Here is a 23,776-nt window from a genome sequence, read left to right as displayed (position 1 = left end):
TCTTTCTCACCCTTCCCACTCTCCACTTCCTCTGTCTTTCCTTCCCCCTCTTTCTCTACCCATCCTCTCTGCCTTTCTCCCTTTCCTCCTCTTTCTCTCTTTCTTTCTCCCTTTCCCCCTCCCTCTCCCCGTCCCCTCTCGTTCTCACTTTCCCTTTACCCTTTTCACCCTCTGCCTTTCTTCCTCTCTCTCCCCTCCCTCCTCTCTCTCTCTGCCCTTCCCCCTTGAGAGACAGAGAGAGAGTGTGTCGGGGTGTGTGTTGTTCACTGATTGTTAGACCTCGGAACTTCTAGTGGGGAGAGGACAACACATGGAACAAAATTTTAGGCTTAACCCAGGGTCCGTTTTATTACACAACAAAAAACCGACTAAAAACTACAGGACGAGACTGCTGAGAGAAATCGACTGAAGACATACAATCGCCATTCCTGGCTGTAGTTATTGTAGGTTTGTGGTTGTTGGTTCCGTGACCGGTCGGTTCTCCTTCTATCCGTTCTCTGCAGCACCTCTTCCTTTCGTCTCCTTCTGTCTCTCTGTTTGTCCTTTTGCTTCATCTTTCTACCTCCTGCTTGTGTACCTTCCTGCTTGACCAGCTCCGCTGGGCAGGGCCACATTGTCCGCATGGTCCCCAGACACGAGACTCCCCAAAGCAAGCGCTCGAATCGGAACTCCCACACGGCAAGCGAGACAAAGGTGGGCAGAGGAAACGTTACAAGGGACACCCCTCAAAGCCTCCCTTGATAAAATGCAACATCCCCACTGACACCTGGGCGTCCCTGGGCCAAAGACCAGTCCGCCCGAAGTGGAGGAAGTGCATCCGGGAGGGTGCTGAGCACCACAAGTCTCATCGCCGAGAGCGTGCAGAGACCAAGCGCAGGCAGCGGAAGGAGCGTGCGGCAAACCAGTCCCACCCTCCCCTTCCCTCAACAACTATCTGTCCCACCTGTGACAGGGACGGTAGTTCCAGTATTAGACTGTTCAACCACCTGAGAACTCACTTTTAGAGTTGAAGCAAGTCTTACTCGATTCCGAGGGACTGCCGATGATGGTGATATTTATATCCACAGTAAGAATAAGTTCCCTGCTGGGCTGGTGTCCGATGAATGCATCTGGATCGATGCAGTGATTTGTTTAACTGGCTGTGCTGAGAAGTTTGACTGGCTACTAATTTGCACATGGAGTCGACAGTGCAAAAGATAACTCCTTATCCTTAATGCCCTGTTATCCAAAAATGTGCATTTCCTTGGGTCCTTTATAGTCCTATTTTCTTGCAGACCTGTAGTCTCTGGGGGGAACTGTGTTACCCCCTGTGGCCAATCAACTGTGGGACTCCCCGGATAGACAGTATCAATCTCTTTGTCTGTATGTATAACCAAGTTCAGTCCTTGACCTCAGCCATTGCTTTTAATGGGTGATGTGTCACCACTTGCCTTCCCCCTCCCAGGTAGTCCAAACGTTTTTACTTTAAAACAGTTTTACCGTGGTCTCTTCCTGTGCCTTGTTCCAAGAAAAATGGGTGTACCCTTACAGGTGAGAGAGACACAGAGAGAGAGAGAGAGTGAGAGACAAAGAAACAGACAGAGAATGAGAGAGACAGGGAGATGGAGAGACAGAGAGATTGAGAGAGAAAGAGAGAGAGAGACAGTGAGACAGAGAGATTGAGCCAGAGTGTGACTGAGTTGCCTTGGGATGTTTTACTACGTGAAAGACCCGATATATCGATGTTGAGAGGCGAATATTAGAAGAGACGGAGGCAAGTGTCTGGGGGATGAGACACAATCTGAGCGTTTCATTGACCCCTCCTCATTCTTCAAACACACAGCACTAACTGGGGAATGACCCACAGCCCAGTGCAGGTGGCTCCATAGCTCAGGGGTTAGAGCACTGGTCTTGTAAACCAGGGGTCGTGGGTTCAAATCTCACTGGGGCCTACTCAAAATTAGCTCAGTATCTAAATATCAGTTTCTTTCTCTTTTCCCTTTCCTTTCAGATTCTCCCCCTCTCTCTCTCTTCCCTTCTCCTCGCTCTTACTTTCCGTCCCCTCTGTTTCTCACTCCTTCCCTCTCTCCCCTTAACTTCTCTTTCCCCTTCCTCCCTCTCTCTCCTCTGCCACACTTTCCTCCTCGCAGTCTCCCCTCCCCCCTCTCTCCTCTCACTCCTTCAGGAGCAGGCCATTGGGTAAAGCATAATTCGGTCAGGCAGAGTCAGCATTGATTTATGAAGGGGAAGTCATGTTTGACTAATTTGCTGGAATTCTTTGAGGATGTAACCAACAGGATGGATAAAGGGGAACTCATTTTTTGAGTGGAAGCAAGTCTTCCTCGATTCCGAGGGACTGCCTCTTGCAATGTCTGTCAGCTTGTAATGTTTGTAGCTCCACATTGAGGATGTGGACGTATTGTGTACTGCAAATGCAGAGTTAATAACAAACAGAATTCGGCGGGTTTCCGGAGACTTCCGAGAGAGCTGCGCGCCATGTTAGGAAGCTGTGTGTGCTGTGCCCTGTGAATATATCACACCTATGCTGATGATGTTAGAGACAAAGAGTGAGAGAGAAAGAGAAAGTCAGGTTGAGAGATTGAGTGAGAAGGAAAAAGAGTAAGGGAGAGGCAGAATCCCATTCGGCCCATCGTATCCACGCCGACCGGCCAAGAGCAACCCAGCCTCATCCCACTTTCCAGCTCGAGGTCTGTTGGTTCCAGCACTTCATAAATGTGGTCAAGAACAAGCCCACAGTTCCACAGTCAGTCTGGGAGCTGTTTCATATTTATAATTAAAGCCCTTGTTAATTGACAGTGAATTTAAAGACTGAGCTAATTTTGAGTAGGCCCCAGTGAGATTTGAACCCACGACCCCTGGTTTACTAGACCAGTGCTCTAACCCCTGAGCTATGGATCCACCTGCCCTGGGCTGTGGGTCATTCCCCAGTTAGTGCTGTGTGTTTGAAGAATGAGAAGGGAAATGGTCCACGTTGTCCAGGGCCACGCCGTGGATCTTGATGACTGGGGGGCAGTGCTGTGCGGCGAGGACAGGTTGGTGGAGGACCTTTGTCTTACGGATGTTTAGTGTAAGGCCAGTGCTTTCGTACGCCTCAGTAAATACATTGACTATATCCTGGAGTTCAGCCTCTGAATGTGCGCAGATTCAGGCGTCGTCCGCGTACTGTAGCTCGACGACAGAGGTTGGGGTGGTCTTGGTGATCATCGATTCCATTCATGCCGCTTCAAAGGGTACGTTTGCAAGGGCTGTGGAACAATGGGACACCTCCAACGTATGTGCAGGCGAGCTGCAAACCCTGCTAATCCTGCAAACCACCTTGTTGCAGAGCAGGACAGATCCACGGTGGAACACGATGAACCAGAGCCTCAGACCGAGGAGGCAGAGGTATATGGGGTGCACACATTTACCACAAAGTGTCCCCCGATAATGCTGAAGGTTGAATTAAATGGACTCCCGGTGTCCATGGAGCTGGACACGGGCGCGAGCCAGTCCATAATGAGCAAAAAGACTTTCGATAAGTTGTGGTGCAACAAGGCTTCAAGGCCAGTCCTGACTCCCATTCGAACCAAACGTAGAACGTACACAAAGGAACTGATTCCCGTAATCGGCAGTGCTACCGGAAAGATCTCCTACGATGGAGCGGTGCATGATTTACCACTGTGGGTGGTACCGGGCGATGGCCCCACGCTGTTCGGCAGGAGCTGGCTGGGAAAGATACATCCGTCGACGACACCTCATGTGCCCAGGTCCTAAGCAAGTTCCCCTCGCTGTTCGAACCAGGCGTCAGGAAGTTCCAAGGAGCAAAAGTACAGATCCATTTAATTCCGGGGGCGTGACCCATCCATCACAAGGTGAGAGCGGTACCTTACATGGTGAGAGAGAGGGTGGACATTGAGCTGGACAGGCTGCAACGAGAGGACATCATTTCGCCGATCGAATTCAATGAGTGGGCCAGTCCGATTGTTCCAATCCTCAAGGGAGACGGCACCGTCAGAATCTGTGGTGATTACAAAGTAACTATTAATCGTTTCTCCCTGCAGGATCAATACCCGCTACTAAAGGCTGATGACCTATTTGTCACGCTGGTTGGGGGGGAAAACATTCACGAAGCCGGACTTGACCTCGGCCTACATGACGCAGGAGCTGGTGGAATCTTCGAAAGGCCTCACCTGCCTCAACACGCACAAAGGTCTTTTCGTTTACGACAGATGCCCGTTTGGGATTCGATCAGCCACGGCGATATTCCAGAGGAACACGGAAAGCTTGCTGAAGTGGGTCCCGTGCACCGTGGTCTTCCAGGACGACATCTTGGTTACAGGTCGGGACACCGTCGAGCATTTGCAGAACGCGGAGGAGCTCCTTAGTCGGCTTAATCGTGTGGGGCTCGGGCTGAAATGCTCGCAGTGCGTTTTCCCGGTGCCTGAAGTGGAGTTCCCGGGGAGAAGAATCGCGGCGGACGGCATCAGGCCCACCGATTCGAAGACGGGGGCAATCGAGAAGGCACCGAGACCACGGAACGTGACGGAGCTGCGGTCGTTTCTAGGACTCCTGAACTATGTTGGTAACTTCTTACCGGGTCTTGGCACATTGTTAGAACCCCTGCACCCTCCACTGCGCAAGGGAGATGAATGGGTCTGGGGTAAAAGCCAAGAAAATGCCTTTGAGAAAGCTAGGAAGCTGTCATGTTCAAACAAATTGCTTGTGTTGTACGATCCATGTAAACGTTTGGTACGAGCATGTGATGCGTCGTCGTACGGGGTCGGGTGTGTGTTGTAACAAGCGAATGAATTTGGGAAATTGCAACCGGTTGCTTATGCAACCAGAAGTCTGTCGAAGGCCGAGAGGACCTACAGTATGATCGAGAGAGAAGCGTTAGTGTGTGTTTACGGGGTAAAGAAAATGCATCAATATCTGTTTGGGCTCAAATTCGAATTGGAAATCGACCACAAGCCACTTATATCCCTCCTTTCTGAAAATTAGGGGATAAATACGAACGCATCGGCCCGCATCCAGAGATGGGCGCTCACGTTGTCCACATACAACTACACCATCCGCCACAGGCCAGGCACAGAAAACTGTGCCGATGCTCTCAGTAGGCTGCCATTGCCCACCACCGGGGTGGAGATGGCACAGCCCGCAGATTTAGTTATGGTAATGGAAACATTCGAGAGTGAGCAATCACCTGTCACCGCCCGACAGATTAGAACCTGGATGAGCCAGGGCCCCTTACTGTCCTCAGTAAAAAGCCGTGCGCTCCACGGGAGTTGGTCTAGTGTCCCGTTAGAGATGAACGAAGAAATAAAGCCATACCAGCGACACAAAGATGAAATGTTTAGACAGGCAGATTGCCTCCTGTGGGGCATTTGGGTAGGTATGCCAAAAAAGGGCAGGGGCACTTTCATTCGTGATCTCCACAGTACCCACCCAGGCATTGTAATGATGAAAGCGATAGCCAGATCCCACGGGTGGTGGCCCGGTATCGATGCAGACTTAGAGTCCTGTGTGCACAACTGTAATACATGTTCCCAGTTAAGCAACGCACCCAGGGAGGCGTCCCTAAGTTTATGGTCTTGGCCCTCCAAACCGTGGTCTGGGGTTCATGTCGACTATGCAGGCCCATTCTTGGGGAAAAATGTTTTTAGTGGTTGTAGATACGTACTCCAAATGGATCGAATGTGTGATAATGTCGGCAAGCACTTCCGCTGCCACCATCGAAAGCCTACGGGCCGTGTTTGCCACGCACGGCCTGCCTGATGTCCTTGTAAGCGACAATGGGCCGTGCTTTACCGGTGCCGAGTTCAAGGAATTCATGACCCGCAATGGGGTCAAACATGTCACGCCTGCCCCGTTTAAGCCAGCGTCCGACGGTCAGGCAGAACGAGCAGTTCAAACAATCAAGCAGAGCTTGAAAAGGGTAACTGAAGGCTCACTGCAGACTCGCTTGTCCCGAGTCCTGCTCAGTTACCGCACAAGACCCCACTCACTTACCGGGGTCCCTTCCACTGAACTGCTGATGAAAAGGGCACTTCAGACAAGGCTCTCGTTAGTCCACCCTGATCTACACGAACAGGTAGAGAGCAGGCGGCTTCAACAGAATACATAACGTGATCGCACAAATGTGTCACGTGAAATTGAAGTAAACGATCCTGTATTTGTGTTGAACTATGGACAAGGTCCCAAGTGGATTGCTGCCACTGTTTTGGCCAAAGAAGGGAGCAAGGTGTTTGTGGTCAAACTCGCAAATGGACTCACCTGCAGAAAACACTTGGACCAAATCAAACTCAGATTTACAGACTATCCAGAACAACCCACAACACACTCTACCGTCCGTCCAACACACAGACGTAGCAACCGACCCAGCGGTTGACCACGAAGCAGAACCCATCACCCCCCAGCAGCCCAGCAAGGCCAGCTGCACAGCAGCCCAGCGAGGGCCCAACAAATGATTCACCAACACCAGCATTTGCACCGAGACGATCAACCAGGGCAAGGAAGGCCCCAGATCGACTCACATTGTATACAGTTACACTATTGACTTTGGGGCAGGGGGCGGGGGGGGAAGTGTTGTTACGAATGTAAACCTGTAATTATCATGTCTGACCACCAGAGGGCTTATCTCCTGGAGTCCCAAGGGATCCCACAATCCCTTGGGAGCACCTGTACTTAAGGAAGCCTCACAGGCTGGTGAGGCACTCTGGAGACCTGTGATAAAGGACTAAGGTCACACCTTACTTTGAGCTTGCAGTATCTCGTCTGACTCTTGATTCAAGACAGAACACCGTCCACTCTCTCTTTTCCCTGTCCCTCTCTTTCCTGCTCCTGCCCCTGCCTTTACCAGAGCAGGTGGTTCCATAGCTCAGGGGTTAGAGCACTGGTCTAGTAAACCAGGGGTCATAGTTCAAATTTCACTGGGGCCTACTCAAAATTAACTCAGTATTTAAATACTTTTCCCATTCCGACAGATTCTTCCCTTCCCCATCACAAATCTTTTTATCCCTCTCTCCCTTTCCCGCTATTTCGCTTTCCCCGTCTCGCCCTCCTTTTCCTCACTCGCATCAACCGCTCTCCTTCCCCATTTCTCCCCTTCCACTCTCTCTCTCCTTCTGCTCTCTCTCCCCTTTCACTGTCTCTTCTTCCCAGTCTCCTCTTCCCCGTCTCTCTCACTCCTTCCCCTCTCTCACTCCATCCCCTCCCTCTCTCGCCTCTTCCTCCTCTCTCTTTCCCCTTCCCCCACTCTCTCATTCCTTCCACTCTCTCTTTACCCTTCCCCTCTCTTTCCTGCTCCTTCCGCTGACTTCCCAAGAACAGGTAGTTCCATAGCTCAGGGGTTCGAGCACTGGTCTAGTAAATCAGCAGTCATGGGTTCAAATTTTGCTGGGGCCTACTCAAAATTAGTTTAGTGTTTAAATACCTGGCTGATCACTCCCCAACCGCAAGGACCACATCCAATTCCCTCCTGAACATATCCAATGAACTGGCATCAATAACTCTCCGCAACAGGAAACCCCACAGACCAACAACTCCCTGAGTGAAGATGTCTCTCCCAAACAGCCCACCCCCCTCCCAATAGCGTGCCCCACCCCGGCTCAGGACCCATCCAACACCGGGTATACTGCCCCAACACCCAGCGCGGCCCGTCCCGTCAGAATCCTTCCCAAATGCCAAACACCCCCTGGATGTCGAGCACCCAGCCCCTGCGAAGCCAACACACCACATCCACCAATCGCCATCTGCGCAGTCAACCCGAACACTCCCTGCACCGAGGCACAGAGCCCCCAGGTCCGACCGTCCAACACACATAGCACCCCCCACCAGACCTTCGCTGCAATGTAGCCCCTCCTATCCCCTGCCCCTCAATCCCCCACCCCTGTCTCCATTCATTCTTCCCTCTGCCTCCCCGCACAGGCCCCCACCTTGGGGGCGGTAACCTTCTGGGGCTGGGAATTTTAGCTCCCACCACAGAATTGGCCTGACCACCCCTCAATGGAAGCAGCGTGCAATTTCCCACACTCCACTTCCTTTGTGGGCACTACCGGATGTTCATGTGACAGTGGGAACTGGTGTTCTCCACTCTCTGTCCTGTGACAGTGGGAACTGGTGTTCTCCACTCTCTGTCCTGTGACAGTGGGAACTGGTGCTCTCCACTCTCTGTCCTGTGACAGTGGGAACTGGTGCTCTCCAATCTCTGTCCTGTGACAGTGGGAACTGGTGCTCTCCACTCTCTGTCCTGTGACAGTGGGAACTGGTGTTCTCCACTCTCTGTCCTGTGACAGTGGGAACTGGTGTTCTCCACTCTCTGTCATGTGACAGTGGGAACTGGTGCTCTCCACTCTCTGTCCTGTGACAGTGGGAACTGGTGCTCTCCACTCTCTGTCCTGTGACAGTGGGAACTGGTGCTCTCCACTCTCTGTCCTGTGACAGTGGGAACTGGTGCTCTCCACTCTCTGTCCTGTGACAGTGGGAACTGGTGTTCTCCACTCTCTGTCCTGTGACAGTGGGAACTGGTGTTCTCCACTCTCTGTCATGTGACAGTGGGAACTGGTGTTCTCCACTCTCTGTCCTGTGACAGTGGGAACTGGTGCTCTCCACTCTCTGTCCTGTGACAGTGGGAACTGGTGCTCTCCACTCTCTGTCCTGTGACAGTGGGAACTGGTGCTCTCCACTCTCTGTCCTGTGACAGTGGGAACTGGTGCTCTCCACTCTCTGTCCTGTGACAGTGGGAACTGGTGCTCTCCACTCTCTGTCCTGTGACAGTGGGAACTGGTGCTCTCCACTCTCCCATCCTGTGACAGTGGGAACTGGTGTTCTCCACTCTCTGTCCTGTGACAGTGGGAACTGGTGCTCTCCACTCTCTGTCCTGTGACAGTGGGAACTGGTGCTCTCCACTCTCCCGTCCTGTGACAGTGGGAACTGGTGCTCTCCACTCTCTGTCCTGTGACAGTGGGAACTGGTGTTCTCCACTCTCTGTCCTGTGACAGTGGGAACTGGTGCTCTCCACTCTGTCCTGTGACAGTGGGAACTGGTGTTCTCCACTCTCCCATCCTGTGACAGTGGGAACTGGTGTTCTCCACTCTCTGTCCTGTGACAGTGGGAACTGGTGCTCTCCACTCTGTCCTGTGACAGTGGGAACTGGTGTTCTCCACTCTCTGTCCTGTGACAGTGGGAACTGGTGTTCTCCACTCTCCATCCTGTGACAGTGGGAACTGGTGTTCTCCACTCTCCGTCCTGTGACAGTGGGAACTGGTGCTCTCCACTCTCTGTTCTGTGACAGTGGGAACTCGTGCTCTCCACTCTCTGTCCTGTGACAGTGGGAACTGGTGCTCTCCACTCTCTGTCCTGTGACAGTGGGAACTGGTGTTCTCCACTCTCCGTCCTGTGACAGTGGGAACTGGTGTTCTCCACTCTCCGTCCTGTGACAGTGGGAACTGGTGCTCTCCACTCTCTGTCCTGTGACAGTGGGAACTGGTGCTCTCCACTCTCTGTCCTGTGACAGTGGGAACTGGTGCTCTCCACTCTCCCGTCCTGTGACAGTGGGAACTGGTGCTCTCCACTCTCTGTCCTGTGACAGTGGGAACTGGTGCTCTCCACTCTCTGTCCTGTGACAGTTGGAACTGGTCGCCCTGGAACAACAAGCTTATTTTACTCTTTTCCCTTCCCCCTATCTCTGTCACTCCTTCCCCTCTCACTCCCCTCCCCCCCTATCTCTTCCCCCTCCCTCTCTATCTCTTTCCTTCTCCTTTTCTCTCTCCCTTATCCAGAAGCAGAGAATAAGTGAGAGCGACACGGAGAGAGCGCGAGAGGCAGGGAATGAGACAGAGAGACAGAAAGACAGAGAGACAGAGAGATTGGGACAGAGTGTGACTGAGTTGCCTTGGGATGTTTTACTACGTGAAAGACCCGATATATCGATGTTGAGAGGTGAATATTGAAGAGACGGAGGCAGGAGTCTGGGGGATGAGACACAATCTGAGCGTTTCACTGACCCCTCCTCATTCTTCAAACACACAGCACTAACTGGGGAATGACCCACAGCCCAGGGCAGGTGGTTCCATAGCTCAGGGGTTAGAGCACGGGTCTAGTAAACCAGGGGTAGTGGGTTCAAATCTCATTGGGTCCTACTCAGCTCAGTATTTAAATTAGCAAGGGCTTTAATTATAAATATGAAACCAACCCTGGCACAACAGGCTCTCCCCTCTCCCCCAATCTTCCCTTCTCACTCTTACTCTCTGTCCCCTTCCCCCTCTCTCAATCCCTTTTCACCTTCTTCCTTCCCTCCTCTTTCTCTCTCTCTCACTCCTGCCCCTCTCTCTCGTACCCCTTCACTTTCTCTTCTCCCTTTTCCCGTCTCTCTCTCTCACTCCTTTCTCTCTCACTCCCCCCTCTCGCTCCCCCCTTCTCACTCTCCACTTCCCTCTCTGTCTATCTCCCTTTCCCCTCTCTTCCCTTCCCCCAGACACCACAGGCTCTCCCCTTTCCCCCACTCTCTCACCCTGCCATTCACTCTCCCCTTCTCCCTCTATCTCTCCCTTTCCTCTCTCCCTTAACCCCTCTCTCTCTCTCTCTCCCTTTCCCTCTCTATCCCCTTCCCCCTCGAGAGAGAGAGAGAGAGAGAGAGAGAGAGAGAGAGCTCAGAGCAGGTAGCTGGGTCCTACTAAAATTGAGCTCAGTATTTAAATTCACCATCAATTGACAAGGGCTTTAATTATAAATATTAAAAAGCTCTGAGACCGACCCTGGAACTACAGGCTCTCGATTTATTTCTTCCCTTCCTCCTCTCTCTATCATTTCCCTTTATTTTTCTCTCTCTCTCCCCTCCGCTCACTCTCCTTCATCCTTTCTCTCTCCCTTCCCCCCTTTCCCACTCTCTCTCCCCTTCCTCTCCCTTTCCTTCCCCCTCTATCTCTCTCCATCCCCTTCTCCTTCTCTCTCTCCTTCCCTCTCACTCTCTCCCTTTTCCCTTCTGACTCGAACTTTCTCTCTCCTCTTCCCATCTCTCGCTCCCCTTCCCATCTCTCGCTCCCCTCCCCATCTCTCTCTCCCCCCCCATCTCTCATTCCCCTCCCCATCTCTCGCTCCCCTTCCCCTCTCACTCCCCTTCCCCTCTCTCTCACTCCCCTTCCCATCTCTCGCTCCCCTTCCCCTCTCTCTCTCTCCCTTTCCCTCTCTCTCCCCTTTCCCCTCTCGTTCTCACTTTCCCTTTACCCTTTTCACTCTCTCCCTCTGCCTTTCTTCCCCTCTCTCTCCCCTCCCTCCTCTCTCTCTCTCTACCCTTCCCACTCACGAGACAGAGAGAAAGTGAAAAAGATACAGAGAGAGAGAGTAACACTGAGAAAATGAGAATGAGAGAAAGACAGAGAGAGTGAGCGAAAGAGACAGAGAGAGAGAGAGAGAGAAAGAGAGATAGAGAGAGAGAGAGAGAGAGAGAGAGACAGAGAGAGATTGAGCCAGAGTGTGACTGAGTTGCCTTAGGCAATTTTATCTCCCTCCCTTCCCCTTCACTCTCTCTTCCCCCTCTCTCCCTTTTCCCGTCACTCTCACTCCTTTCCCTCTCATGACGCCGTCTCACTCTCCCCTCCCATCTCTCTCTCACCTCCCCTCTCTCCACTTCGCTCTCTCATTCCAACCCCTCTCACTCCCATTCCTTCTTTCTCCCCTTCCCCACTTTCTCCCCTTCCCCTCTCTCTCCCCTCCCCCTCTCTCTCCCCTTCCCTTCCCTCTCTCCCCCCCTTCCCCTCTCTCTATCCCCTCCCCCATCGCTCTCACCTTCCTCCCTCTCTCTCCCCTTCCCCCTCGAGAGACAGAGAAAAAGTGAGAGAACGAGAGAAAGAGACACAGAGAGCAAACCCAGCGCAGGTGGCTTCATAGCTCACGGGTTAGAGCACAAGTCCAATAAACCAGGGGGTGTGGGTTCAAACCTCACTGGGTTCTGCTCAAAATCAGCTTAATATTTAAATTCACCATTAGTTAACAAGGGTTTAATTATAAATATTAACCAGCTCCAAGACTGACTCTGGAACAGCAGGCTTGTCTCTCTGACACGCACTCTCCCACTTCCCCATCACAAACTGTTCTCCATCTGCTTTCCCTGCCTATTGCTTCTCCCTCTCTCTCCTTCTCACTCTCTCTCTCTCTCTCCCCTTCCCATTGGGGTGATTGACCAGACAAACGCACCCTTCCGTCAACGTTACCGAGATGGTGCAAGAGGAGAAGTCATGATGAAACATTCCCTCTCTCTCCCCTTCCCCTTCCACTCTCTCTTTTCCCTTCCCCTCTCTTTCCTGCTCCTTCCCCGGTCTTTCCCAGCGGAGCTGGCTCCATAGCTCAGGGGTCATGAGTTCAAATCTGACTGGGGCCTACTCAAAGTTCACTCAGTATTTAAATTCACCATCAATTAACAAGGGGTTAAATTATAAATATTAAACAGCTCCAAGACCAACCCTCAAACTGCAGGCTCTTGATCTCTCTCTCTGCCTTCCCCATCACTGCCTTTTATTTTTCTTCTCTCGCTCTCCTTCCCCACTCTCCCTGTCCCCCTTTCCCCCCTCTCCCTGTCTCCCTTTCCCCCCTTCCCCTGTCTCTCGCCCTCCCTTCCCACTCTCCACTTCCTCTCTCTCCCCTTCCCCCTCTCGATTTCCGTCCCTCTGTACCCATCCTCTCCCGTTCCACCGCTCCATTTCTTTCCTCCTCTGTCTCTCCTGTGTCCCGCTCTCTCTCTCTCTCCTCCACTCACTCTCCTTCCCCATTTCTCACTCCCCCTTTCTCTCCCCCTTCCTCCCCTCCCCTTCCTCTCCCTTTCCTTCCACCTCTATCTCTCTCCAACCCCCTCCTTCTCTCTCCCCTCTCCCTTCCTTACCCTTCACTCTCTCTTCACCCTCTCTCTCTGTCACTCCTTCCCCTCTCACGACCCCCTCTCGCTCTCCCCTTCGCCCCTCCCTTCTCACTCTCCACTCCCCTCTCTGTCTATCACCCCTTTCCCCTCTCAGCACACTACCCCAATCCCATGTGCAAAGTTAAAGCACATGAGATTGGGGGTAGTGTGCTGACGTGGATTGAGAACTGGTTGTCAGACAGGAAGCAAAGAGTAGGAGTAAATGGGTACTTTTCAGAATGGCAGGCAGTGACTAGTGGGGTACCGCAGGGTTCTGTGCTGGGGCCCCAGCTGTTTACATTGTACATTAATGATTTAGACGAGGGGATTAAATGTAGTATCTCCAAATTTGCGGATGACACTAAGTTGGGTGGCAGTGTGAGCTGCGAGGAGGATGCTATGAGGCTGCAGAGTGATTTGGATAGGTTAGGTGAGTGAGCAAATGCATGGCAGATGGAGTATAATGTGGATAAATGTGAGGTTATCCACTTTGGTGGTTAAAAACAGAGAGACAGACTATTATCTGAATGGTGACAGATTAGGAAAAGGGAAGGTGCAACGAGACCTGGGTGTCATGGTACTACAGTCATTGAAGGTTGGCATGCAGGTACAGCAGGTGGTTCAGAAAGCAGATGACATGTTGGCCTTCATAGTGAGGGGATTTGAGTATAGGAGCAGGGAGGTGTTGCTACAGTTGTACAGGGCCTTGGTGAGGCCACACCTGGAGTATTATGTACAGTTTTGGTCTCCTAACTTGAGGAAGGACATTCTTGCTATTGAGGGAGTGCAGTGAAGATTCACCAGACTGATTCCCGGGATGGCGGGACTGACATATCAAGAAAGACTGGATCAACTGGGCTTGTATTCACTGGAGTTCAGAAGAATGAGAGGCGACCTCATAGAAACGTTTAAAATTCTGACGAGTTTCGACAGGTTAGATGCAGGAAGAATGTTCCCAATGTTGGGGAAGTCCAGAACCAGGGGTCACAGTCTAAGGATAAGGGGTAAGCCATTTAGGACCGAGATGAGGAGAAACTTCTTCACTCAGAGAGTGGTGAACCTGTGGAATTCTCTACCACAGAAAGTAGTTGAGGCCAATTCATTAAATATATTCAAAAAGGAGTTAGATGTAGTCCTTACTACTAGGAGGATCAAGGGGTATGGCGAGAAAGCAGGAATGGGGCCCTGAAGTTTCATGTTCAGTCATGAACTCATTGAATGGTGGTGCAGGCTAGAAGGGCTGAATGGCCTAATCCTGCACCTATTTTCAATGTTTCTATGTTTCTATGTCTATGTTTCTATGTTTCCCTTCCCCCTCCCTTTCCCCCACTCCCACAGCGTACCATTCTCTCTCGCCTTCCCCCTCTATCTCTCCCCTCCCTCTCTCCCTTAACCCCTCTCTTTCTCCCTTTCCTCCTCTCTCCCCTTCCCTCTCGAGAGACAGAGAGAAAGTGAGAGACAGAGAGAACGAGAGAGAGAGACACAGAGAGCCAGGCCAAGGCAGGTGGCTCCATAACTCAGGGGTTAGAGCATTGGTCTTGTTAAACCAGTAGTCGTGGGTTCAAATATCCCTAGGGCCTACTCAAAATTAGCTCAGTATTTAAATTCATGGTCAATTAACAAGGGCTTTAATTATAAATATTAACCAGCTCCAAAACCGACCCTGGGACAACAGGTTCCTTTTTTCTCTTTCCCCTTCCCCCTATCTCTCTCACTCCTTTCTCTCTCTCCCCCCTCCCCCTCTATCTCTTCCCCTCTCCTTTTCTCTCTCCCCTTCCCCATCCAGAAGCAGAGAAAAAGTGAGGGAGACACGGAGAGAGAGAGAGAGGCAGAGAATGAGAGAGAGACAGAGAGACAGAGAGATTGGGACAGAGTGTGACTGAGTTGCCTTGGGATGTTTTACTACGTGAAAGACCCGATATATCGATGTTGAGAGGCGAATATTGAAGAGACGGAGGCAGGAGTCTGGGGGATGAGACACAATCTGAGCGTTTCACTGACCCCTCCTCATTCTTCAAACACACAGCACTAACTGGGGAATGACCCACAGTCCAGGGCTGGTGGTTCCATAGCTCAGGGGTTAGAGCACTGGTCTAGTAAACCAGGGGTCGTGGGTTCAAATCTCACTGGGGTTGCTCAGTATTTAAATACACTGCCAATTAACAAGGACTTTAATTATAAATATTAAACAGCTCCAAGACAGACCCTGGAACTGCAGGCTCTCGATTTTTCTCTCTCTGCCTTCCCCATCACTGCCCTTTATATTTCTCTCTCGTTCCATTCACTCTCCTTCCCCTTTCTCTCTCCCAGTCCCGCTTACTCCCTTGCACTGTCTTTCTCACCCTTCCCACTCTCCACTTCCTCTGTCTTTCCTTCCCCCTCTTTCTCTACCCATCCTCTCTGCCTTTCTCCCTTTCTCTCCCATTCCCCCTCCCTCTCCCCGTCCCCTCTCGTTCTCACTTTCCCTTTACCCTTTTCACCCTCTGCCTTTCTTCCTCTCTCTCCCCTCCCTCCTCTCTCTCTCTGCCCTTCCCCCTTGAGAGACAGAGAGAGAGTGTGTCGGGGTGTGTGTTGTTCACTGATTGTTAGACCTCGGAACTTCTAGTGGGGAGAGGACAACACATGGAACAACATTTTAGGCTTAACCCAGGGTCCGTTTTATTACACAACAAAAAACCGACTTAAAACTACAGGACGAGACTGCTGAGAGAAATCGACTGAAGACATACAATCGCCATTCCTGGCTGTAGTTATTGTAGGTTTGTGGTTGTTGGTTCCGTGACCGGTCGGTTCTCCTTCTATCCGTTCTCTGCAGCGCCTCTTCCTTTCGTCTCCTTCTGTCTCTCTGTTTGTCCTTTTGCTTCATCTTTCCACCTCCTGCTTGTGTACCTTCCTGCTCCTTCCTGCTTGACCAGCTCTGCTGGGCAGGGCCACATTGACCGCATGGTCCCCAGACACGAGACTCCCCAAAGCAAGCGCTCGAATCGGAACTCCCACACGGCAAGCGAGACAAAGGTGGGCAGAGGAAACGTTACAGGGACACCCTCAAAGCCTCCCTTGATAAAATGCAACATCCCCACCGACACCTGGGAGTCCCTGGCCAAAGACCAGTCCCGCCCTAAGTGGAGGAAGTGCATCCGGGAGGGTGCTGAGCACCACAAGTCTCATCACCGAGAGTGTGCAAAACCAAGCGCAGGCAGCGGAAGGAGCGTGCGGCAAACCAGTCCCACCCTCCCCTTCCCTCAACAACTATCTGTCCTACCTGTGACAGGGACGGTAATTCCAGTATTAGACTGTTCAACCACCTGAGAACTCACTTTTAGAGTTGAAGCAAGTCTTACTCGATTCCGAGGGACTGCCGATGATGGTGATATTTATAGCCACAGTAAGATTAAGTTCCCTGCTGGGCTGGTGTCCGATGAATGCATCTGGATGGATGCAGTGATTTGTTTAACTGGCTGTGCTGAGGAGTTTGACTGGCTACTAATTTGCACACGGAGTCGACAGTGCAAAAGATAACTCCTTATCCTTAATGCCCTGTTATCCAAAAATGTGCCTTTCCTTGGGTCCTTTATAGTCCTGTTTTCTTGCAGACCTGTAGTCTCTGGGGGGAACTGTGTTACCCCCTGTGGCCAATCAACTATGGGACTCCCCGGATAGACAGTATCAATCTCTTTGTCTGTATGTATAATCAAGTTCAGTCCTTGACCTCAACCATTGCTTTTAATGGGTGATGTGTCACCACTTGCCTTCCCCCTCCCAGGTAGTCCAAACGTTTTTACTTTAAAACAGTTTGTTCGTGGTCTCTTCCTGTGCCTTGTTCCAAGAAAAATAGGTGTACCCTTACAGGTGAAAGAGACACAGAGAGAGAGAGAGAGTGAGAGACAAAGAAACAGACAGAGAATGAGAGAGACAGGGAGATGGAGAGACAGAGAGATTGAGAGAGAAAGAGAGAGAGAGACAGAGAGACAGAGAGATTGGGGTAGAGTGTGACTGAGTTGCCTTGGGATGTTTTACTATGTGAAAGACCCGATATATCGATGTTGAGAGGCGAATATTGAAGAGACGGAGGCAGGAGTCTGGGGGATGAGACACAATCTGAGCGTTTCATTGACCCCTCCTCATTCTTCAAACACACAGCACTAACTGGGGAATGACGCACAGCCCACAGCAGGTGGCTCCATAGCTCCGGGGTGAGAGCAATGGTCTCGTAAACCAGAGGTCGTGGGTTCAAATCTCACTAGGGCCTACTCAAAATTAGCTCAGTATTTAAATATCTGTCTCTCTCTCTCCCCTGAACTTCTTTTTCCCCTTCCTCCCTCCCTCTTCTCTGCTCCTCTTTCCTCCTCGCAGTCTCCCCTCCCCCCTCTCTCTCACTCCTTCAGGCGCAGGCCATTGGGAAAAGCATAATTGGGTCAGGCAGAGTCAGCATAGATTTATGAATGGGAAGTCATGTTTGACTAATTTGCTGGAATTCTTTGAGGATGTAACCAACAGGGTGGATAAAGGGGAACTCATTTTAAGAGCGGAAGCAAGTCTTCCTCGATTCCGAGGGACTGCCTCTTGCAATGTCTGTCAGCTTGTAATGTTTGTAGCTCCACATTGAGGATGTGGACGTATTGTGTACTGCAAGTGCAGAGTTAATAATAAACAGAATTCGGCGGGTTTCCGGAGACTTCCGAGAGAGCTGCGCGCCATGTTAGGAAGCTGTGTGTGCTGTGCCCTGTGAATATATCACACCTATGCTGATGATGTTAGAGACAAAGAGTGAGAGAGAAAGAGAAAGTCAGGTTGAGAAGGAAAAAGAGTAAGGGAGAGGCAGAATCCCATTCGGCCAATCGTATCCACACCGACCAGCCAAGAGCAACCCAGCCTCATCCAACTTTCCAGCTTGAGGTCTGTTAGTTGCAGCACTTCAAGTACTTTTTAAATGTAGTCAAGAACAAGCCCATCATTCCACAGTCAGTCTGGGAGGTGTTTAATATTTATAATTAAAGCCCTTGTTAATTGACAGTGAATTTAAATACTGAGCTAATTTTGAGTCGGCCCAAGTGAGATTTGAACCCACAACCCCTGTTTTATTAGACCAGTGCTCTAACCCCTGAGCTATGGAGCCACCTGCCCTGGGCTGTGGGTCATTCCCCAGTTAGTGCTGTGTGTTTGAAGAATGAGGAGGTAAATGGTCCCCGGTGTCCAGGGCCACGCCGTGGATCTTGATGACTGGGGGCAGTGCTATGCGGCGAGGACAGGTTGGTGGAGGACCTTTGTCTTACGGATGTTTAGTGTAAGGCCAGTGCTTTCGTACGCCTCAGTAAATACATTGACTATATCCTGGAGTTCAGCCTCTGAATGTGCACAGATTCAGGCGTCGTCCGCGTACTGTAGCTCGACGACAGAGGTTGGGGTGATCTTGGTGATCATCGATTCCATTCATGCCGCTTCAAAGGGTACGTTTGCAAGGGCTGTGGAACAATGGGACACCTCCAACGTATGTGCAGGCGAGCTGCAAACCCTGCTAATCCTGCAAACCACATTGTTGCAGAGGAGGACAGATCCACGGCGGAACACGATGAACCAGAGCCTCAGACTGAGGCGGCAGAGGTATATGGGGTGCACACATTTACCACAAAGTGTCCCCCGATAATGCTGAAGGTTGAATTAAATGGGCTCCCGGTGTCCATGGAGCTGGACACGGGCGCGAGCCAGTCCATAATGAGCAAAAAGACTTTCGATAAGTTGTGGTGCAACAAGGCTTCAAGGCCAGTCCTGACTCCCATTCGAACCAAACTTAGAACGTACACAAAGGAACTGATTCCCGTAATCGGCAGTGCTACCGGAAAGATCTCCTACGATGGAGCGGTGCATGATTTACCACTGTGGGTGGTACCGGGCGATGGCCCCACGCTGTTCGGCAGGAGCTGGCTGGGAAAGATATGTCCGTCGACGACACCTCATGTGCCCAGGTCCTAAGCAAGTTCCCCTCGCTGTTCGAACCAGGCATCGGGAAGTTCCAAGGAGCAAAAGTGCAGATCCATTTAATTCCGGGGGCGCGACCCATCCATCACAAGGTGAGAGCGGTACCTTACATGATGAGAGAGAGGGTGGACATTGAGCTGGACAGGCTGCAACGAGAGGACATCATTTCGCCGATCGAATTCAATGAAGTATAATGTGGATAAATGTGAGGTTATCCACTTTGGTGGTAAAAACAGAGAGACAGACTATTATCTGAATGGTGACAGATTAGGAAAAGGGAAGGTGCAACGAGACCTGGGTGTCATGGTACATCAGTCATTGAAGGTTGGCATGCAGGTACAGCAGGCAGTTAAGAAAGCAAATGGCATGTTGGCCTTCATAGCGAGGGGATTTGAATACAGGGGCAGGGAGGTGTTGCTACAGTTGTACAGGGCCTTGGTGAGGCCACACCTGGAGTATTGTGTACAGTTTTGGTCTCCTAACTTGAGGAAGGACATTCTTGCTATTGAGGGAGTGCAGCGAAGGTTCACCAGACTGATTCCCGGGATGGCGGGACTGACCTATCAAGAAAGATTGGATCAATTGGGCTTGTATTCACTGGAGTTCAGAAGAATGAGAGGGGACCTCATAGAAACGTTTAAAATTCTGACGGGTTTAGACAGGTTAGATGCAGAAAGAATGTTCCCAATGTTGGGGAGGTCCAGAACCAGGGGTCACAGTCTGAGGATAAGGGGTAAGCCATTTAGGACCGAGATGAGGAGAAACTTCTTCACCCAGAGAGTGGTGAACCTGTGGAATTCTCTACCACAGAAAGTAGTTGAGGCCAATTCACTAAATATATTCAAAAGGGAGTTAGATGAAGTCCTTACTACTCGGGGGATCAAGGGTTATGGCGAGAAAGCAGGAAGGGGGTACTGAAGTTTCATGTTCAGCCATGAACTCATTGAATGGCGGTGCAGGCTAGAAGGGCTGAATGGCCTGCTCCTGCACCTATTTTCTATGTTTCTATGTTTCTATGAGTGGGCCAGTCCGATTGTTCCAATCCTCAAGGGAGACGGCACCGTCAGAATCTGTGGTGATTACAAAGTAGCTATCAAACGTTTCTCGCTGCAGGATCAATACCCGCTACCAAAGGCTGATGACCTATTTGTCACGCTGGTTGGGGGCGAAAACATTCATGAAGCCGGACTTGACCTCGGCCTACATGACGCAGGAGCTGGTGGAATCTTCGAAAGGCCTCACCTGCCTCAACACGCACAAAGGTCTTTTCGTTTACGACAGATGCCCGTTTGGGATTCGATCAGCCACGGCGATATTCCAGAGGAACACGGAAAGCTTGCTGAAGTGGGTCCCGTGCACCGTGGTCTTCCAGGACGACATCTTGGTTACAGGTCGGGACACCGTCGAGCATTTGCAGAACGTGGAGGATGTCCTTAGTCGGCTTAATCGTGTGGGGCTCAGGCTGAAATGCTCGCAGTGCGTTTTCCCGGTGCCTGAAGTGGAGTTCCCGGGGAGAAGAATCGCGGCGGACGGCATCAGGCCCACCGATTCGAAGACGGGGGCAATCGAGAAGGCACCGAGACCACGGAACGTGACGGAGCTGTGGTCGTTTCTAGGACTCCTGAACTATGTTGGTAACTTCTTACCGGGTCTCGGCACATTGTTAGAACCCCTGCACCCTCCACTGCGTAAGGGAGATGAATGGGTCTGGGGTAAAAGCCAAGAAAATGCCTTTGAGAAAGCTAGGACGCTGTCATGTTCAAACAAATTGCTTGTGTTGTACGATCCATGTAAACGTTTGGTACGAGCATGTGATGCGTCGTCGTACGGGGTCGGGTGTGTATTGTAACAAGCTAATGAATCTGGGAAATTGCAACCTGTTGCTTATGCAACCAGAAGTCTGTCTAAGGCCGAGAGGACCTGCAGTATGATCGAGAGAGAAGCGTTAGTGTGTGTTTACGGGGTAAAGAAAATGCATCAATATCTGTTCGGGCTCAAATTCGAATTGGAAATCGACCACAAGCCGCTTATATCTCTCCTTTCTGAAAATTAGGGGATAAATACGACTGCATCGGCCTGCATCCAGAGATGGGCGCTCACGTTGTCCACATACAACTACACCATCCGCCACAGGCCAGGCACAGAAAACTGTGCCGATGCTCTCAGTAGGCTGCCATTGCCCACCACCGGGGTGGAGATGACACAGCCCGCAGATTTAGTTATGGCAATGGAAGCATTTTCTTTCCGACAGATTCTCCCTCTCTCTCACTCCTTTTGGAGCAGGCCATTGGGAAAAAGCATGATTCAGTCAGGCAGCATGGATTGATGAAGGGGAAGTCATGTTTGACTAATTTATTGGAATTCTTTGAGGATGCAACAAACAGGATGGATAAATGGGGACTCAGTTTTCAAGTGGCAGCAAGTTCTCCTCCATTCCCAGGGACTGCCGATGATGATGATGTTAGAGACAGACAGAGAGTCAGTTCGAGAGATTGAGTGAGAAGGCAATAAGACAGAAACCCATTTTGGCCCACTGTATCCACACCCACTGACCAAGCCTAATCCCACTTTCGAGCTTTCACTCTGTATATCTGCAGGTTACAGCACTTCAAGTACAATCTGAATGTGGTAATCTTTTAATGTGGACAAGACAGTGCTTGTAGTTCCAGGGTCAGTCTGGGAACTGTTTAATGTTTATAATTACATCCCTTGTTAATTGACACTGTATTTAAATACTGAGCTAATTTTGATTCGGCCCCAGTGAGATTTGAACCCACGACCCCTGGTTTATTAGACCAGTGCTCTAACCCCTGAGCTATGGAGCCACCTGCCCTGGGCTGTGGGTCATTCCCCAGTTAGTGCTGTGTGTTTGAAGAATGAGGAGGGGTCAGTGAAACGCTCAGATTGTGTCTCATCCCCCAGACTCCTGCCTCCGTCTCTTCAATATTCGCCCCTCAACATCGATATATCGGGTCTTTCACGTAGTAAAACATCCCAAGGCAACTCAGTCACACTCTGGCTCTGTATCTCTGTCTCTCTATCTCTCAGTCTCTCTCTGTGTATCATTCTCAGTCTCTCTCTCTCTGTCTCTCTATCTCTCACTCTCTCTCTGTCTCTCTCACAATCTCACTCATTCTCTCTCTCTGTCTCTCTATCACTTTCTCTCTGTCGCTCACTGTCTCTCGAGCCGGAAGGTGTTAGAGAGGGGGAAGGGGAAAATCAGAAGGGAAAGGAGAGAGGGAGTCTGGGGGATGAGACACAATCTGAGCGTTTCACTGACCCCTCCTCATTCTTCAAACACACAGCACTAACTGGGGAATGACCCACAACCCAGGGCAGGTGGTTCCATAGCTCAGGGGTTAGAGCACTGGTCTAATAAACCAGCGGGTCGAGGGTTCAAATCTCACTGGGGACTACTCAAAGTTAGTTCAGTATTTAAATTCAATGTCAATTAACAAGGAATTTAATTTTAAATATTAAACAGCTCCCAGACTGTTCCTGGGACAATAGGCTCCCCTCTTCAACTCTCTCTCCCCTTCCAAATTGCTTGCTTTCCCTGTCTCTCACTCATTTCCCTTGCCCTGACCTCGCCACACTCACTATCCTCTCTCACAATTCTTTCGACATTCTCCCCAATATAAACAAGAAGTGATCCAAAACTCGGCTGCCCCGTGTCCTAACTCGCACCGAGTCCCGCTCACCCATCACCCCGTGTCCTAACTCGCACCGAGTCCCGCTCACCCATCACCCCGTGTCCTAACTCGCACCCAGTCCCGCTCACCCATCTCCCCCTGTGCTCACTGCCCCGTGTCCTAACTCGCACCGAGTCCCGCTCACCCATCACCCCCTGTGCTCACTGCCCCGTGTCCTAACTCGCACCCAGTCCCACTCACCCATCACCCCCTGTGCTCACTGCCCCGTGTCCTAACTCGCACCCAGTCCCACTCACCCATCACCCCCTGTGCTCACTGCCCCGTGTCCTAACTCACACCCAGTCCTACTCACCCATCACCCACTGTGCTCACTGCCCCGTGTCCTAACTCACACCGAGTCCCGCTCACCCATCTCCCCCTGTGCTCACTGCCCCGTGTCCTAACTCGCACCGAGTCCCACTCACCCATCTCCCCCTGTGCTCACTGCCCCCGTGTCCTAACTCGCACCGAGTCCCACTCACCCATCACCCCCTGTGCTCACTGCCCCGTGTCCTAACTCGCACCCAGTCCCACTCACCCATCTCCCCCTGTGCTCACTGCCCCGTGTCCGAACTCGCACTGAGTCCCGCTCACCCATCTCCCCCTGTGCTCACTGCCCCGTGTCCTAACTCGCACCGAGTCCCACTCACCCATCTCCCCCTGTGCTCACTGCCCCCGTGTCCTAACTCGCACCGAGTCCCACTCACCCATCTCCCCCTGTGCTCACTGCCCCGTGTCCTAACTCGCACCCAGTCCCGCTCACCCATCTCCCCCTGTGCTCACTGCCCCGTGTCCGAACTCGCACTGAGTCCCGCTCACCCATCTCCCCCTGTGCTCACTGCCCCGTGTCCTAACTCGCACCGAGTCCCGCTCACCCATCTCCCCCTGTGCTCGCTGCCCCGTGTCCTAACTCGCACCGAGTCCCGCTCACCCATCTCCCCCTGTGCTCGCTGCCCCGTGTCCTAACTCGCACCGAGTCCCGCTCACCCATCACCCCCTGTGCTCGCTGCACAACATTGGCTCCCGGTTAAGAAATGCCTCGATTTCAAAATTCTCATCCTTGTTTACAAATCACTCCATGGCCCCTCACTACTCACTATCTCTGTAACCTCCTCCAGCCCCACAACCCTCCCAATCTCTGTAACTTCCCACAACCCTCCCGAACTCTGTAACCCCACAATCATTGAATGGCGGAGCAGGCTCAAGGGGATCGATGGCCTACTCCTGTTCCTAATGTCCT

At 51.5% G+C, this 23,776-nt stretch overlaps 6 non-coding genes across 6 annotated transcripts; 3 read left to right on the top strand and 3 right to left on the bottom strand.

Annotated features, from left to right (window-relative positions):
• Window positions 1-1,858: 1,858 nt before the first annotated feature.
• Window positions 1,859-1,931, top strand: trnat-ugu (transfer RNA threonine (anticodon UGU)). Its single transcript has one exon. It is a non-coding gene; the product is annotated as a tRNA-Thr (tRNA).
• Window positions 1,932-2,825: 894 nt separating this feature from the next.
• Window positions 2,826-2,898, bottom strand: trnat-agu (transfer RNA threonine (anticodon AGU)). The gene has a single exon. It is a non-coding gene; the product is annotated as a tRNA-Thr (tRNA).
• Window positions 2,899-14,930: 12,032 nt separating this feature from the next.
• trnat-agu (transfer RNA threonine (anticodon AGU)) lies at window positions 14,931-15,003 on the top strand. The gene has a single exon. It is a non-coding gene; the product is annotated as a tRNA-Thr (tRNA).
• A 2,041-nt stretch (window positions 15,004-17,044) lies between these two features.
• trnat-cgu (transfer RNA threonine (anticodon CGU)) lies at window positions 17,045-17,117 on the top strand. Its single transcript has one exon. It is a non-coding gene; the product is annotated as a tRNA-Thr (tRNA).
• Window positions 17,118-17,911: 794 nt separating this feature from the next.
• On the bottom strand, window positions 17,912-17,984 carry trnai-aau (transfer RNA isoleucine (anticodon AAU)). The gene has a single exon. It is a non-coding gene; the product is annotated as a tRNA-Ile (tRNA).
• Window positions 17,985-21,596: 3,612 nt separating this feature from the next.
• On the bottom strand, window positions 21,597-21,669 carry trnai-aau (transfer RNA isoleucine (anticodon AAU)). Its single transcript has one exon. It is a non-coding gene; the product is annotated as a tRNA-Ile (tRNA).
• Between the last annotated feature and the right edge of the window lie 2,107 nt (window positions 21,670-23,776).

Source organism: Pristiophorus japonicus, unplaced genomic scaffold, assembly GCF_044704955.1.
Source record: "Pristiophorus japonicus isolate sPriJap1 unplaced genomic scaffold, sPriJap1.hap1 HAP1_SCAFFOLD_288, whole genome shotgun sequence".
Taxonomy (NCBI): domain Eukaryota; kingdom Metazoa; phylum Chordata; class Chondrichthyes; family Pristiophoridae; genus Pristiophorus; species Pristiophorus japonicus.
This window is presented reverse-complemented; position numbering and strand designations above follow the sequence as displayed.